This window comes from Pteropus medius, unplaced genomic scaffold (assembly GCF_902729225.1).
Source record: "Pteropus medius unplaced genomic scaffold, Ma_sr-lr_union100, whole genome shotgun sequence".
Lineage (NCBI taxonomy): Eukaryota > Metazoa > Chordata > Mammalia > Chiroptera > Pteropodidae > Pteropus > Pteropus medius.
Window position 1 is genome coordinate 49,828,356 of NW_024349800.1, and position 18,819 is coordinate 49,847,174.

Below are 18,819 nucleotides of genomic sequence, written 5' to 3' on the forward strand. Positions count from 1 at the left end.
TGAATAAAAGTGGTGAAAGTGGGCATCCTTGTCTTGTTCTCGATCTTAAGGAAAATGCTTTTAGCTTTTACCTGTTGAGTATGAAGTTAACTGTGAGTTTGTCATATATGACCTTTATTATGTTGAGGTATGTTCCCTCTATTCTCACTTTGCTGAGAATTTTTATCATAATTGAAAGCTGGATTTTGTCAAATGCTTTTTCTGCAGCTATTGATAAGATCATAGAATTTTTATCCTTCAATTTGTTAATGTGGTGTATAATATTAATTGATTTGCAGATATTCAACCAACCTTGCATCTCAGGAATAAATCCAACTTGATATGGTGTATGATCTTTTTAATGTATTGCTGAATGTGGTTTGCTAATATTTTGTTGAGGATTTCTGCATCCATGTTCATCAGGAATATTAGCTTACAATTTACTTTTTTTGTAATGTCTTTGTCTAGTTTTGAAATCACGGTAATGGTGGCTTCATAGAATGAACTTGGGAGCCCTCCCTCCTCTTGAATATTTTGGAATAGTTTGAGAAGAATAGGTTTTGATTCTTCTCTGACATTTGGTAAAATTCACCTGTGAAGCCATCTGGTCCAGGACTTATGTTTGTATGGAGTTTTTTGATTACTGATTCGATTTTATTAGTAGTAATTGGTCAGTTCAGATTTTCTGTTTCTTCTTCACTCAGTCTTGGAAGATTGGAAGATTGTCCAATTTGTTGTCATATAATTGTATATTTTCTTATAATCCTTTGTATTTCTGTGGAGTCATTTCTTACTTCTCTTTCATTTCTGATTTTACTTATTTGGCTCTTCTCTCTTTTTTTCTTAAAGAGTCTGGTTAAAGGTTTATCAATTTTTTTTTTAAATTTCTGCTCTGATTTTTATTATTTTCTTCCTTCTACTCACTTTGGGCTTTGTTTGCTGTTCTTTTTCTAGATCCTTTACGTATAAAGTTAGATTGCTTATTTGAGAATTTTCTTGTTTCTTGAAGTAGGCCTGTATTGCTATGAATTTTCCTTTTAGCACTGCTTTCGCCGTGTCCCATAGATTTGGGGTCATTGTGTTTTCATTTTCATGTCTCAAGGTGTCTTTAGATTTCTTCTTTGATCTCATTGTTAACACATTTATTGTTTAGAACATGTTATCTAGCCTTAATGTGTTTGTGTATTTTTCAGTTTTTTCTTGTAACTGATTTTTAGTTTCATACCATTGTGGTTGGAGAAGATGTTTGATATAATTTTAATCTTCTTAAATTTACCGAATTGTTTTGTAGACTAACATATGGTTGATCTTGGAAAATGTTCCATGTGCACTTGAGAAGAATGTATATCTGCTTTGGGGTAAAACACTCTAAAAATATCAATTAAATCCATCTGGTCTAGAGTATCATTTAAGGCCACTGGTTCCTTGTTGATTTTCTGTCTGGAGGATCTGTTCATTGGTCAGATAGGGTATTAAAGTCCCCTACTATGACTGCCTTACTATTGATCTTTTCTTTTATGTCAGTCAGTATATTTAGGTGCTCCTATGTTGGGTGCATAAATGTTTACTAGGGTTATATCTTCTTGTTGGATTGATCCCTTTATCATTATGTACTGTCCTTCTTTGTCTCTTATTAGAGCCTTTGTTTTAAAGTCTATTTTGTCTGATATAAGTATTGCTACCCCAGCTTTTATTTCACTTCCATTTGCATGAAATATCTTTTTCCATCCCTTTACTTTCAGTTTGTGTGTGTTTTGATCTGAAGTGAGTCTCTTGTAGACAGCATATTTATAGGTCTTGTTTTCTTATCCATTTGGCTACCTTATGTCTTTTTTTTTTTAATTTAGTTTCAAGTATACAGTACATTGGTTAGTCATCTATATAGTTCATAAAACAATCCCCCCATTGCACCCCCCTTCCTATGACCCTCCACCTAGCCAAAGTATTAATGCTAACTGCATTCCTAAGGCTGCTCCCCATTTCTGTGACCATCACAATAATGTGTACTTTAACCTCACCCCATTCTCCCAGCCCTCTCTGTCCGCCACCAAATTGTCCATTGCGCTGAGTGATTAGTTTGTTCTTTATTCCTTAGATTCCATATAAGTGAAATCACAGCATTTATTTTGGTTCAAATACCTTCTAGGTCCATTAAAGTAATATCTTTTTCTATCCTCTTCCTTTTCATATGTAGGGGTCTTGTTTTCTAATCTTTTCAGCCACTCTATCTTTTGGTTGGAGCACTTAATTCTTTTCCATTTAAGGTACTTATTGATAGGAGTGTAGTTGTTACCATTCTTTATTCCTGTTTTTGATACATGTTTTTTCTTCTTGAAGAAGTCCTCCAACATTTCCTGTAATATTGGATTAGTGGTAATAAATTCCTTTAGCTTAATTATTCTTCATTGTAGATCCTGGATCTTCATCCTGTGGAATATTTTTTGCCAAGCCCTTCTGTCCTGCATAGTTTCTTTTGAGAAATCAGAAGTGGGTTTTCCCTTATGTGTAATTATTTTTTCTCTTGCTGCTTTTAATATTCTTTCTTCGTATTTAAACTTTGGCTTTTAATTATGATGTGTCTTGGTGTGGGCCTCTTTGGATCCCTGATTTTTGGAATTGTCTGAGCTTCCTGGGGTTTTATGTCCATTTCCTTCACCAGATTAGGGAAGTTTTCCACCATTATTTCTTCAAACAGCTGTTCAATATCTTGATTTTCTTTAGTTATGCCAATCAGATGAATATTTGGAGCCTTAATAATGTCCCATATGCTCCTTAAATTATTTTTATAGTCTTGGCATCTTATCTCTTGCCATTCTGATTAAGTGTCCTGATTGGCTTTCCTGTCCTCTAGATAGGGCATTTGATTCTCTTCTTTATTCATTTTATTTATTGCTTTGTTTATTCCATTTAATATACTTCTCATCTCAGATAATGTGTTCTTCATTTCAGACTGGTTCCCTTTTATAATTTCCATTTCCATTTTTTGTGTTTTTTATCTCTTTGTTGAAGTTCTCACTGAATTTATCTACACTTCCCAAAAGTTCACTGAATATCTTTATAACCAGTGTTTTGAACTCTGCATTTGTTAGATTACTTGACGCCATTATATCTGGATCTCTGTTCTCTTCTCTCATATGGTTTCTGCTTCTTTGTCTTCCCATTTTGGCTGCCTTTCTGTGTCTGTTTCTATGTACTAATCAAAGCTCCCAAGTCTCCCGGTCTTATTAGTGTGGATTTGTGAAGTAGGTGTCTGTCCAGCGACACAGTCCTGAGAGGGGTTCAGCTGCAGGCCAAATTTAGCCCAAGCCTCTACCCCTCTGGGGCCACCTGTTAAGATTCAGCAAGCAATCCACAGATGCTATGCTTATAGTTGCCTGAAAAGGCCACACCAGAAACCGAGGCCAGCTGCCTCCAGTGTGAGTGTAGGCACTGCTCAGCAAGGCACATCTGACTAGCTGAAGCTATACCAGGATGTGGCTTGGGTGAAGATGAGGCGAGATTTCAGGGAATCCTCTTGGATGAGTGACCTCTGTTATCCAGTTTGATGACGTCACGGCTATGGTGGCACTGTGTCTGTGCACTAGGAGCGGGGAGGGCTCAACAGAGAACAATGGATACTGCAGACACTTCTGTACCGAGCAAGTATGGCCTTGGCCCTCACTCCGACAATGTCTCCCTGTAAGTCCCTGGTGCCCCTGCACGCAGCCAAATTGGCACTGATGCTCAGAGCGAGCAGGTCCATCACTGTGAAAATCTGCTCGCGGACGTGGCCCCTTTAAGAGACTTCTGCTGCTGCCGCTGCCATAGCCTCCATCTCACTCAGCCTCTCGGGACCGGGCAGCGCCACGTCCTCACCCCATCCTACCTTCTGCTATTGCAGAGTGCTTTCTTGGACTTCTCCCTAGTTGTATGGCTTGTTCATCTAGATCCCAGGCGATATGCTGCTGCTCCTTATTTCCATCACAACTTTGATTTGGTCACCAGAGGGATGAACAGAGCCTCTATCATCTATGCCATTTTTTTGTTTGTTTGTTTTGTTTTCTTTCTACCTTATGTCTTTTAATCAGAACATTTAATCCATTTACATTTAAAGTGATTATTGATAGGTACATAGTTATTGGTGGTGGTGAATTCCTTTAGCTTTTCCTGCCTGGGAAGCTCTTTATCTCACCTTCCATTTTAAATGATAGCTTTGTTGGGTAGAGTCATCTTGGTTGTGGGCCCTGGCTTTTCATCACTTTGAATATTTCATGCCGATCCCTTCTGGACTGCAAAGTTTCTGTTGAGAAATCAGCTGACAGTCTTATGGGAGTACCTATGTAAGTAACTAGCTGCCTTTCCCTTGCTGCTTTTAGGATTCTCTCTTTGTCTTTAACCTTTGCCATTTTAATTATGATGAGTCTTTGCCATTTTAATTATGGTATGGGTCTGCTTGGGTTCACATTGTTTGAGACTCTCTGTGCTTCCTGGACTTGTATGTCTATTTCCTTCACCAGATTAGGAAAGTTTTCAGTCATTATTTCTTCAAATAGGTTCTCAATCCCTTGCTTTCTCTTCCCCTTCTGGTAGCCCCTATGACACAAATATTGTTACGCTTCATGTTGTCCCAGAGATCCCTTAAACTATCTTCATTTTTTAAAATTATTTTTTCTTTTTGCTGTTCTGATTGTGTGCTTTCTGCTACCTTGTTTTCTGAATCGCTGATTCGATCTTCTGCTTCATCCAATTTACTGTTGATTCCTCCTAGTGTATTCTTCATTTCGGTTATTGTAATCTTCATTGATGACTGGTTCTTTTTTATGGTTTCTATGTCCTTTTTTATGTTTACTAGCCCTTTGTTGAAGTTCTCACTGAGCTCATCTATTCATCCCCTAAGTTCACTGATGATCCTTATAACCAGTGTTTTGAACTCCGTACCTGGTAGGTTGCTTGGCTCCATTTCATTTAGTAAGAAACTGCTTTTTCTGGTACTCTTGTCCACTAGGGACGAATGTGAGGGCTCTTTAGTTTTTTACTGCAGTCATTGTCTACTCACTCCTAGGAACCACTTCATAGACTAAGGATGACAACGACAAAATATCCCTCAGAAAGCCACTCATCCAGCAATTATTTGTTGAGCCTCGACTATTTCTCGGTCTTATAAGGATGAGTAAGTCAGTTTTGGTCCTTAACTCATGGAACTTGTTATCTAGTGAAGTAGATAATCAGAAATAAAATAATCATACAAATAACTATATAATTATAGTCACATTAAGTGCTATAGAGGAAAAATACAGGACTTGAGTTTGAAAGCAATGGCTTTCAAACTTTTAATAAAAAGTACATTTTATATTACAATCTAATATATATGCAAACACACATACAGACATATATAATAAAACGAGTTTCATAACAATTCTTACTCTTACTATGAATGATGATGCATTCTGATATTTTCTGGTCTATTCATTTAAAAAGTACTGATTGCAACCCAAATAATTGGTCTCATAAGCAATGGTTGTGATACACAATATGAAAAACCCAGTCACAGGGCCTCCACCTGGAGTGGAGCTGGGGTAAAGGTCACAGAACGCTTCTCTGAGGGAATGACATTTAGGCCAAGACATGTGAGGTTAAGGAGAGACAGCCCAAAGAGGCCAGGAATGAATGTTCCAGGCAGAGGGAACATGCAAAGATTCCTCATTTACAGAAAAGGAAACCGGGGATCAAGGAAAGATGTGATTTGTTTAAGGTCATATAACTCTAAGCCCAGGTCTCCTAACTCCAAGTTCAAGGTTCTTTAGTGTAACTGTAGCCTATCAGTTGTAGTCTTCCTCTTCATTTTACTAATTATGGGCCAAGGGCTAATTATCCTCACCTAGGCTGACTAGGAGAAAAGAGAAAAGAATAATGGCAGGAGGCTATGTTTACAAAGAGCCCGTTTAATTCTTCATGCAAAACAATGTACCTTAGCTCCTACCCCACCTGGCTTGAGGCCTGCACTGCTAGCTGTTTGTTCCTTCCCGGTAGGGGCTGGCGGGGAGCCAAACTCCTGCTTAGTCCTGGCTTTAATGAAAAGGCATTTACAAAATATCCGGGCAAGGTTTAGACTCAGCCGAAGGGCCTGGAAAGAATGCAGAACACTGGCCCCGGCTTTTCCATCGCCCCATGTTGATGCTGTACCTGACTTTCCATGAGATTCCACCTTGCTCAGTTCCCTATCAGCCCATGACTGTTATGTATAGTCAGCTGTGTAAATGGCTCCAGCTATGCAGCACAAAGGTAATGTGAATTCTGGAAGTGAAATATAGGCCACAATCGAGGGAGTCAGTCAGGGTCAGGGTCAAAGTGGATGACCTAGGACAACATGAGAAGGAGAGGGGTCAGAGGTGGCATGGGCCTTAGGCCAAGTTTCAAAACAGGCATGAGAGAAACAAGGCTGCTATATACAGTTGCCCAGTATGTACACTGCATGAAGCGCCCAGGGAGGGGAGGAGTGAGGCTGAAATGGAACCCACACTCCACTAACAAAACTGCATTCCCGGCAAGGGTCTCTACCTGTCCAGAGGAAAAAGCTTCACTCACAGAGGCCAGAGAGGAATGGTTCAGTAGGGCACCTGGTCAGAGAGTTGGAAAACGCTAGACCCACACTAAAGCACATCAAAAAAAACAACTGACAAGCCTAGAGAAGGTTGTCCTCAGGTTTTAAACACTACTGGTGCGTGGGTAGTTAAGGGCTGGGTGGTTGGGTGCCATGGACAAGCTGCGACCATGGGAGCTACTGGCTGACAAGCAGAGACACCTTACAGTTCTAACACCTTATCGAGCCAGACTCTGTGATTCTCCTCCATCTTCACTTCTTCATCAAGCTCAGAGTAATCCAGCCACACCCTGAAGGCACAGCTCCACTCCTGAGATTTTAATTATCAGCTGAAAAAATGTTCCCAGTAATACATGCCCATGTAAAAAAAAAAAAAAAAAAAAAATCCAAACGTTACACAAAAGTAAATAATTAAAAGTAAGAACAAATTTTAGAATTAAAATCTTCCTTTGTCAATAACCTCCTTAGTGCACATCCCTCATATTCCGAACCTTTCTGGTCTCACTGGAGCCTGTAATTTCTTTGCCCCTACATTCCACTGACCACCAGTGCTTGTCTTAGATTTGTAGCACTTCCTTCCACCTCTGACTCAGGGCCAGCTGCCGCACTGCCATCTGAAATTCTGCTTCCTCAGAAATCTTGCCCTAAACATGCCAAGCAACACCCCCATCCTGATGCTCCGTCACTGCTGCTTCCTTAGGCTGCAGGACTTCAGAGACTTAGCCCATTATGAATTCATGGGTCCAGCTCAGCCCTTGTCCCTGAGCAACAAGACTTTTATTCATCTTGCATACACCCAGGCTCATTTCTCACAGTGGTTAATTCAGGCCTTCAAGACCTCACCCCACCCCGACCTCAGCAAGTGGGAAAGGTCTTTTCTTAGCAGGAACTCCAGTCCTCTCCCCTGGATTTCACCCTGTGAGTCAGGGGTAAAAAGAGCCATACCTTCTCCTCCTGCCAGTCTCAGAGGAAGGAACCCCTTCCCTCCTTTGCAAGGTTACCTCTTCCCTGGTGTCCTCAAGATCATTCCTTTTTGCTCCCTTTCTCTCTTGTACCCGGATTATTTTCCTCAAATAACTCTTTTTCCTTCCTGCCATCAAACATGCGTACTTAGATCTCCTTATTATCAGAAATCATTCTAAGTCAATGCCACACTCTTACTCTAATGGTAAGTTGGTTGGATCACCATGGAGAACAATGTATAATACATCTGTTAAAAACAACAATAAAAGGAAGCAACTTAAGTATCCACTGATGGATGAATGGATAAAGAAAATGTGTATGTAATATACACATATGTATGCAATACACACATACATATATATACCTGTGTGTGTGTGTGTGTGTGTGTGTGTGTATATATGAATGGATGAATGGATAAAGAAAAAATGTGCTATGTAATATACACATATGTATGCAATACACACACATATATATACCTGTGTGTATGTATACACACACACATACACACACACACACATGCACATGTATTACAGCCATAAAAAGAAGTAAATCATGCCATATGTGACGACATGGGTGGACCCTGAGCGTATTACACTAAGTGAAATAAGTCAGATAGAGAAAGACAAATACCATGGGATCTCACTCATATGTGGAATCTAAAAAAAACAAAAACAAAAACAAAACGAAAAAAACCCCACCAAAAAACAAGAAAACTCCCCATATTCATAGATACAGAGAACAGATTGGTGGTTGCCAGAGGTAGGGGGTGAGCCAAATGGGGGAAGGTTATCAAAAGGTATACAAATTTCTAGTTATAAAATAAACAAATCTTGGGAATGTAATGTACAGCATGGCGGCTACAGTAAACAACACTGTATTGTACATTTGAAAGTTGCTAAAAGAGAGGAAATCTTAAAAGTTCTCATCATAAGAAAGAAAAATTGGTAACTATGTGTGGTGATGGATGTTAACTAGACTTATTGAGTGATCATTTCCTAGTATATGCAAATATTGAATCATTATGTTGTATACCTAAAACCGATATAAGGTTATATGTCAATTACATCTCAATTTATAAAAACCCAACACTGTTTATACCCTTTGCCTCTGTAATTCCACTTCATGGGATATATCCTGAAGAAAGAACCGCCCCCTCCCGCCCACACAGACAAAGCAACTTGTACCGTGATGTTCAGAGTAGAAATATTTACACTTGCAAAATGTTGGAAAGACCCTAATTGCCCAATACTAGATTGATGGTTAGGCAAACTTTGGTATCAGCATGATGCGATGCTGCAGAAGGAATGGGATATTTGAAGTGACAAATACATGGATTATGTTGATATAGAGAAATTTGCAGATGAAACACATCTTAATACATAAAAATACACATAAACAAAAAATACACACATTACAATTTTACATATGTTTGCTGACAATGAATAGAATTGTTTATAAAAATAAAAAATTTGATCCTACTGCTTCTTCCGGTTACTACTTTTCTCCCCTTCCCTTCTGCTGTTTCTGGGGACCATCCGTTGCCTCTGTTTTCTCTCTACCCAGTTTCTCCCTTAACCTTATGCAATCTGGCTTTATCTCCAGTGTTTTACTGGACTGACACCGTTAGTAATCACCATGATTTTTTTCTGGATAAATCCTTAAGTCTAGTTAAACCAGCAGTACTGAAATGCTCGACACCTGCTCTTCCCATGCTGCTGAACCATCTTAACCTCCCCACATCTCTTCGCTTTTTTCCTAATTATGGATAATTCTCAAAGCTTATTACTTGGAGCTCTGGTCTTTATACTCTGTATCCACGACCTCTGTGCCGTTGACTCCCACATCTATAGCTCCATCCCAACATCGCCCTCAGCTTCTGGTTCTCTGTGATCACTCCACTTAGATGCCTCCAATTGTCACCTATAGTTCTCCATGTCTAAAACTAAACTCATTTCTGAATTGTCTCTTCAACTTCCTAGCATCTGGTTAACGTCACCAACGTTGTCCCAAACTTGAAACCAGCTCACACCCTCGATTTGGTAAGGGCGACTTTCTTACAGTCCTCATCGCACACATTCCTGGCTATTCTTTTGTGGATGCTGCACCTTCTTCTATGGAAAGCCCTCCCTGGGTTCTGTCTACTCATCGCCTGCTCATCTTCAGAGCAAACTCAGGTTCCACTTCCTTTGTGAAGTCTCTTCTGATTATTCCAGTTCGCAATTATTACTTTCCTCTCAGGATCCTTTTTGAATTTAGGCTCTATAGGACTAATGACTCACAAGTCACTGTTCCTTTCTCTTGAACTTTTACTGTTTGTCCTCTGGTGGGCAGGATCCCACATCATCCTTGCACATTCAGCTCCAGCGTGTCTCTCTCGGTGAAGCCTTCCTAGTTCTCACAGGCTCAGGGTCACTCCTTCTTCTGGGTTACCAAAGCACCCCTTCCCATCAGTGCTGGAGTTCCCATGCCCTTGTGTTGTAGTGACTTACATCATTTTGTGTTTAACTCTCTTGCCAAAACATCAGCTGAGTTTCTTAAGGGCAAAGACCATGTCTTACACAATAAAGCACCAAAGATGTATTACTGACATCTGATGGTGTCACATACACTAATCATTCCACACATCCGTCTTATCTTCCAAACAAGACTACTGTCTCCTCACAGACAGGGGTTGAATCACATTTCTTTTACATCCTATAGTGACTGAGAATACAAAACAGAAAGGACTTACAGAGTACTTACTGAGAGTATACTTAGAACAAGGCCTTGTGAAGACAATATGCAAATCTATATGAATAAACTATAAACCTGGAAACTGTGCTTTCTGCGGAATACAGGTCTTATCAAGTCTCTAAACACTGCACCTTGCTATTTTGGGGCCAGCATAACACATCTCTGTACTTAGCAGTGGTCCTGTCACTTAAAAGTGTTAATAGGATGCCAAAACTGGGAGCTTTCAGCTGTGAAGTCTACCAATCTAAAATCAGAATAAATCAGAGACTAAATCAGAGTCCTCGATAAGTGGCAATAATCTGCAGGGAAGCGGGCAGGGAGGGGGTTGGAGGCTGTCTGCCAAGAATCTAGTGCTGTAGAAGTCTGTCTACACAATACATGTTACACCAGCGGAGATAAGCCTTCAGTGAAACACTCCTCATATGGGAAGGGATATTTAATTTTATTTAGTGGTCCAAGGCCTGCCTGTTTCACATAGCACAACACACATTAGTCCAACTACAATCTCGCTGACTCAGAACAGCTAAGATTTCATTTCTTACGAGTCAGGAAACACCATTTAAATTACAAGATGACCAGGACAACAATACCCTCGAGAGAAGATGAATGCTTCTCTGACACTCTCTCCAAGTGGAGGAGCATCTCCAGCCAGCCTGACCTAAAGACTTGTTCACTAATAATCTCAGGTGGCAGGGAAGGCCTCCACCCCATTTGGGACAGGTGTTTGGGTAGTCAGAACCACTTGGAAGAAGAGGTAGATCCTGCTTAGCAAACATTTATTGCAGCACAGGCCAAGCTGTGTGAGAGGCCGTGTGGTTCTCAATTCTAGGTCCCAGACCCCAGTGCTCAGACTCTACCACTGAGCAGATATCAGTCCACTGGACTGAGCCATCGAGACAAGGTACAAAGTGTGTGTGGATGGGAAAGATGAGGTGAAGGACAGCTGCTAGGCCAGCCCCTCCCTTCATAGCCAGCAGCTCCAGAGACCTGGTAGAGCAAAGAGGAAGCTGCCCAGTCTGTTCCTGCAGAGGGCTTCTGTTCATCAGGTGGCCGCTGGCGGGCAGCCAACCTTCTCCATCCCTAGAAGGAAAAGGACCTCTGAGTTGATGGCTGATCAAAATACATATACCCAAGGGCACAGGGAGGAAGGAGACTGCAGCAGGCCTTAACAGATAGTTCAGATAGGTACATAACCATCAAACGTAAGAGAAAGTCTCAAGGCACCTAAGACACCAGGGAACTGGGAATCCAGAGAATCTGAGGACATGAAGAAACAAAGCCCCCCAAAACAGCCTTGTGGTATATAGGGTTTTACTGAAAACTGATAAATTTAAATAGCAAAAGTTAAGAGGCAAAGAAAGTTATCTTAAGATACTTCCATATTTTTTTTTACATCTCATTTGATGAAGATAGGTGACTTTGGATGGATGAACTTGAAATTTCTAGGCTGATTTGAACTCACAGGCCCACACGATAATACTTCAGGCATACTCTCCAAGAGGAAGTGAAGTGGTTATCTAAAGAAACACCTTTCAGAAGTGTTTATTATTAACCAAGATAATAGTAAAACAAAATAATCATAAACAATTAAATATCTTGTGATTTTCGTAGAGATTGCTCTACTACATGGAATCTATAAATCACTGGTTTAAAAAATTTGTAATAAGAGTTACAGTTGCTTCATACAGAAAAGTTTGGAAAACACTTAAAAGCACCAAGAAAAGAAACCTCATTCGTTTATAATTCCATTATTTAATGATAATCACTTATGGTTTGGCTATGCTCTTCCAGTATGTTTTCATACTTTACTTTATAAAAATGGTATTATTCTCAACATACTATTTTATGTTGCTTTTTTCATTGATTATATCAAACATTTATGACATCAATAAATATTCTTCTATAGGATTTTTAATGCCTGTGCAGTATTTTACCTAGATGAACCTGACCAATCCCCAATTGTTGACCCTTTTGGCTATTTTAAATGTCTGCTATTATTAATAACATTTCATTAATAAAAATCCTTGTACAAGTATTTTTATATACATCCTTGATTTTTCTAAATATTACCAGAATAGCAATTTATGGTCTAAAGATATGTGTCCTTTTAAGGCTTTTGATATATATAGTCAAAATGACTGAGCAGATTTGAAGCCATGCTTCTTGCTCAGTTATTTTAATCATATCATTTCCTGTATACAGGAAATAGTTTCAAGAAAAAAAAATCTAACATGGAGTCAAAACACTTTAGATAGGCCAGGTCCTGCTTGCTTGAGGCAAAAGAAATATCCAGAGCTGAAAACACTGATATTATGCTAAAAAGTTGGGTAACAACATCTGGCTAAGTTTAGCAAAGTTTGTAGGGCATGATGCTAGTGAGAACAAGACCTAGAGTTTAGACCAGTATTGGCTGGTCAACTCTACATAGAAGAAAGACCATCCTTGGCCACATGGTGCCTCACCAACCTTGGCCAACTGTCACACAAATGTGTACTCTAAGCCAAAGGGAAGATTGGATGACGGAATGTGGATTACTCAGCATGACCCATCTCAATGCCTGGGTAAGCGAGCATGTGTCCAAATGATAGGTGTGTCATCTTTCTATAATAAACAAGACATCTGTCTGGAAAACACAACTGACCAACTTAGGAGAAAATTAAAAGATCAATAATGCTTAATAAAGTTGTCGTAGTTTATCAATAATTCTTAAGAGAAGCACTTAATAAAGCTCAGTGTGCAAGGTGTGCTCTATCAGCCAGGTTGGCTCTAAAACACAGCCATGGTAATAAAGTGTGTCAGCATTTCAGCTGAGATTCCTCTGAACTTCAAGCCCTCTTGATGTTATCAAGTAAGAGGCATGGATTTTTCATAAAGACCATATGCTCATGTGGTCAGATGCCATTTTCATCAAGAGTTGAAAATTAAATTAGCTTATTAGAAAAGTAATGATTACTTTAATGGTCAAGAGAAGGAGTGGGCTATTCTCAAGAAGAGATTAAAAGACTAGGAAGAGGTGTTGAGGTAGGAGGTCAATGCAGTATGCTTGGCTGCCAGGGAAACGGCCATGTCGGCAGGTCCTGCCATCACTTAAGAGTCTGGTATGATGCAAACTGTCTTGTCCTGTTTGAAGGAAACAGTCTAACCCTCTGTGCCCCATGCATCGAAGGCTCCAAGTAAAAGATGAAAAACAATCACTACCAATTTTATTAGTCTGCATCAAATTACAAAAGCATACATACTTCTTGTAACGATTCATATCCAGAAGCATATAAAGCAAAAATTCCCCTTCGAGTCTCCTTTTCCCTCTTCCACAACCAAACCCACTTCTCAGAGGTGAATACTGTTGTGTTTATTTTTTTTCAATCTTTGGACACTATTCCTGGGCATTTTCTCCCCTCATGAAAGTTATAGGAATTTAAATTCATTTCTGTTCTCCTATCTGAATGGCCCTGGCTCCTTAATTACTTGGTAGTCTCTGCCTTGAGCCCATCTGGAATTGCTGCCATCCAAAATGACCTCCCTTTGCCTCTGCTCACCAGCCAGGAGGTTTCCCTCCTAAGATGGATAGCTCTTTTCCCTGGCCCTCCAGATCACCTAGATGCAGAACCTGATCTGAGCAAAGTCACTGAGTAAAGCTACACCTCTAATAGTAGAGGAAGTGAATGAAAGCCATGTGAGCTTTATTCATAAGCAAGAGCTCAGCAGCTTTTCCACTTCAAATTAAGATCGCTCCCCAGACTGGCCTCCCCAACTGGAGGACCAACCGCCCCCACAATGCACACAAACACACCACGTCTGTGCTTTCCCAGTCAACTGCTCCTGCCCTGCCAGTCTTTCAGATAATCAGGTCAGCTGAATACATGGAGACAAAGGGGCATTTCATATACTTCTATTTTGGCAGTTGAAATAACACCGCAACTGCCAGGTCTTCACAGGACAAATCTTCTCTCTGTGCATGTGAAACACACCAAGAGGTCTGCCGGGAGATGGGGGCTACAGAATTGAAGATCCAAGATGGATTTAAGTCACAATAAAATTTTGAAAGCATTATTTTTTATTTTATACTTTAGTAATATAAAATAATGATTGCTACTTCTTATTAAGCAGGTACTTCACATACTCTTTTTCATTTAATCCTCACAGCCACCCAGTAAAACAGTCATTCCAGGCTTGCAGGTGAGGAAATCGGCACTCAGAGATCCCACATCTCATCCGAGGCCACAGAACCAGAAAGTGGCAGGACTGGAGTTTGAACTCAGGTCTGTCTTCTTCCAGAGGCCAGACTGCCTCGCTTTTCCAACGTAGGGATAAGAAGTCCCATGGCTCCCAGGAACTACAAAAGATAGCATTCTGGGAGCTGGACGAGAATCCAGCTTGCTCTTCCTGGCCCCCTCTCAGCCCTCTCCACCTTGCTTTCTGGAATGCAGCAGCTTCACAGATAAGAAGTCGAGAAGACTCCAGACACTCAGCTTCACATTTGCTTTATATTAGATGATACGAATTTAAAAAAGAACAACCTTCCCGAAGTTGGAATGTGTGAGGAAAAGTTATTATTTTTAAGGTGGTAAGAATAAATATTTAATTAGTGTGACACTGGATTTCGCCTGGCTTTGCAACGTCTCAGACAATAAAACAAGCCCTTGTCTACAGGGCTAATTATAGACTACTAATTTATTTTTATTAAAACCCTCTGGAATATTAAACATGAGGGATGAAACAACATGGTGTTGTAGAACAGCTTTGGTCCGGAAATCTGGGTTCTAATCCTGACTCAGCCACTAATAACCACCAAAGTTTATTTGCATGGTGTACACAGTTTACAGTGTTTTCACATATTTGCTATATTAGTTGGGTGATCTTGGGCAAGTCACTTAACTTGGTGTCTCATGTCAAAATCTGGAAAAGACATTGCACTAAAGCATTTGAATTCCCCTCCACTTCTAATATCCTAAGGGGGAGGACACTTGTCTTAGGATCTTTATAAAGGTATCTGTAAACATATCAGGGCAGATGCATTCTGGTTGAAAAAAATTACATTTTCTGTTCCTCCTCTGAAAGATGGTACTTGGCTAAATTCAGGTGTAGCTCATAAGATATTTGTGGCCAGCTAGCTGGCTCGGCTTCTGGAGTGTACCATATTAAGGCCTTGGGTTGATTCCCACATACGAACTTTCCTCTGTTCAATAGCCAAATACCATGCCTCACAACAGTCGATCATCTTAGGCACATAACCCCATAAAGTAGGCTGGCTTGGAGGAAGGACTTGAAGAAATCTGTCCTCACAATACATGACTCCCAGGATGGCAGGCCGGTAATGGCATCATCCCACAAGCAAGAATATTATAAATATCATTCTTTCTCAATTCTAAGACACACAAGTCCCTCCTTCAAGTCTTGCCCCTTCCTGGCTGTTTTCATGTTCCTGAGATTAGGGTGGACCTTAGAATCAATATACATAATTTGATCCAGTAGTGTTAAATTATTTTACCTGAAAGCTATTGGTAAATTGCTGGTATGTCTTTGAATCAAGGAAATATAGTGTTATAAAACTACAACATAGATTATATAGATTTAGGTCTAACTTGGTTCAAATAATGTCCTTCTTCTGGGTATTAACAATTACATTCAGTAACAACTGAATAGGCAATGTATAAGACACAGGTATTAGTCCTGTTTCCCAATAGCAGCAGTTTAAAATACATTCCATCATTATCTCATAAAACACTGGTATGGATTTCAAAGGCAAATTAACCCATATAAAAACCACTGTGATGCTCTGAAAATGTACTGTCCCACAGCAGACTGGAAAGGGAACATTTTACTCGCACCCTCCTGATCTATCTAGCCCTTGACACATTTTCTTGCTTCTTAATTCACAACCGTCCACCCCAGTAATATCGCTGATTCCCAAAATACACTCAACCCAGGAGGAGCAGCTCTCCCGCACAGCTGTCTGCTCCTGCCCTGCCCGGGTATTTCAGTGAGCTATGCAACACAGAGAGGACCACACAGAAGGAATGTAACTCTCAGGCCCCACAGTTCCCACTGCCCAATAGGCAGGTGCATCCCACCAAACCCCAGACTGGCATTTGAAACAGAAGAAACTGTACTGCTGCATGGAGGCTGTAGTTTTCCTGAACTTCATCTCTATGTTTAAAACTAGGGCGACAGCCGTCTTTGCTACTGTAAACTAATCTGATGGTTATGGGGGTAGGGAGTGGCTCTGAGGAGGCTGCCAATAGGCCATGATTGAGCAAAGTCAAGAAGCAAAATCATTATGTCTCACTGTTTGCAATTCCAGAAACTCCACATTAGTGGGATGAACCATCTATTTCTGTTGCAGCCTGAAGTAAAAAGCCCAAAGCCTCTTGTATAGTTTAACTGTCTGATATTTATACATATTTTCTAATAGTATACTGCAATCTGCAAGACAGAAAAAAAAATCAAAGGAAGTTGGCAATGAGGTACACACACAGGAGTTAGGAGCTCTCGAGTTGAGGCACGTTTATTAAGAGACAGCTTCTGGCTATGCACAACAACTCTGACTTCAGCTCAATGTCTGCTGGAAAAAGAAAACAGTTTGGAATCCTCTATTCCAAGATCAGGGAATGCAAAATGAGCAGGTGGATGGGTAGCAAACATAACCTGGGGAATCGTCCAAATATGTTAGAACCCCTATCTGGTGACAGCCCCCACAAGGACTCACAGCTGCAGTAAGCCAGGCGAACCTCAGTTCCTCTCCAATCGGCACATGTTATACTAAAACTATTACCCATTTGGTTACCACATGGAATTCACAGGCATCAGAGATCAAGCCCTGCCACAACCTTTCAACATACAAACAGTAAGCACTTGCTATGGATGATATAAGGCCTGTTTCCAAACCTCAAAATGTAACAGAGTTGTACTGTGAGAAAAAAAAAATGCATTTTAAACAGTACTGCAAGATGCTTATTCATAACAACACCGTGGAAGCGCAGGAACTTCAGCTCCCACATGCAACCTTTTCCCCTCTCCCTCCACTACCTCTAGTCTCTCTCCATAGCACCTGCCAAGGCAATACTGAGCCCACTATCAGGCGGGTGCTCACTAAACAGTGGCTGATCAGGATGGGGCTGAACCCTGCTCAGCAAAATCTATTCTGAAAGCCTCACAACCTCTTAGCAGCCAGTTAGAACTGTCCAGACCTGCTTTCCACACCAGCCAGGGCAGGAACCAGCGGGTAAGAAACCCGAGGCCCCAAGGTTTGGGCGGGCAGAACGTCCCCCCTCCCCCAAGTCTCCCCTCGCATTCTCCCCCGTCACTCTTTTTCCGTCACATCACTGGGGAAAACCAGAGAGGCCGGAGATGTCAGGCCCAAGAGGAGAAAGGCGAAAAGACAAGGACGGACCGGAGGCAGTTTGGGAGGAAGAACATCAGTCCGTGGCGGAGGTGCGGTACAGCCGCATCCACTGGGGAAGGACCCCCGAGGCGGGTCTGAGGGAGGGAAGGGGAGGGGGAGTGGCTCCGAGAGGCCTGACGGCAGAGGCCCCAGAAAGCCCCGGAAAGAGGGATGGAGGGAGGGAGGCGAGTGGGGGTGAGACGCTGTTGGGGGGCGGGGGCGCGGTGGGGAGGCGAAGGGGACAGCCCGGTTCCCCTCCCCCAGCCGGGGCCCGGGCCTCCCGCTGACTCAGCCCCACGGCGTCTGTCGCCTCTACCCGGACTCACAGTGCGCGAGGCGGCTCCGGCGGAGGCGGCGGGGGAGGGGACAGGTGGCGGGGGCGCTGCGGCTGAGGCTGCGACTCTGGCCGGCGGCTCCGGGGCGGAGGGTCCTAGCAGAGGCCGCCGCGGTCTCCGGCTTCAACGCACAGAGACTGCGGGGGAAGAGAGCACTGCGCAGGCGCGATGCGGCCACCGCTGTCAGTCCGAGAGGGGCGGGGCCAGGGCACCCGCCGTCTCCAAGGCAACCAGGCAGCGAGAGAAGGACAACCCCTACCTCCACCTTGTCTTAGCAACGGCGGCGGGAGGTGGGGGGCAACGAGAACAGTTTTTCTAGATTGTCATAGCAACAAGGAAGAGAACCTGTCTCATAACTTTACCGCGGTACCGAGGGAAAGCTCTTACCTTGTCACCACGGCAACCGGGAACAGCCCCTTCCTCTTTCCTTAGCAACAGGGTAACAATTCCTCCACCTTAACTACTCACAGAAGGAACAACCATTTATACTTGATTACATGGTAGCCAGATGGATTCTTATCTGTCTCACAGTAACTGCAAAGGAAAAAGTGGAGAGAATATTTCTTCTTCAGCAACACGCGAGAGCTAAGGCTGGGTTTTATCTCTATGTTTATGGTTTTCAATCACAGCCTGCCACTCGAATCCCCAAATTCAATTTTCCTCTACCTGTATTAAACATTCTTTTTCATTTCCTACCAGAAAGTCTACACCTTTACTCCTAAATTGAGCTAAGAAAATCGTCTATATACATATCACTTGAGTTTTTGTCAATCTTATTGTCTCGCTTCCACTGCATTCGTGGAAATAACAAACAGTTATTTCTTCATCTTGCCTACTAGAACGCTTAC

At 41.7% G+C, this 18,819-nt stretch overlaps 1 protein-coding gene across 3 annotated transcripts in view; it reads right to left on the reverse strand.

The window, feature by feature from the left end:
- Positions 1 to 18,129, reverse strand: part of MAPRE3 (microtubule associated protein RP/EB family member 3) — an 84,707-nt gene extending 66,578 nt beyond the window's left edge. For all 3 annotated transcript variants that reach the window (XM_039887599.1, XM_039887600.1, XM_039887602.1), the window contains exon 1: positions 17,963 to 18,129. The gene's annotated coding sequence lies outside the window, so the exon portion shown is untranslated. The remainder of the gene's footprint in view (positions 1 to 17,962) is intronic.
- Between the last annotated feature and the right edge of the window lie 690 nt (positions 18,130 to 18,819).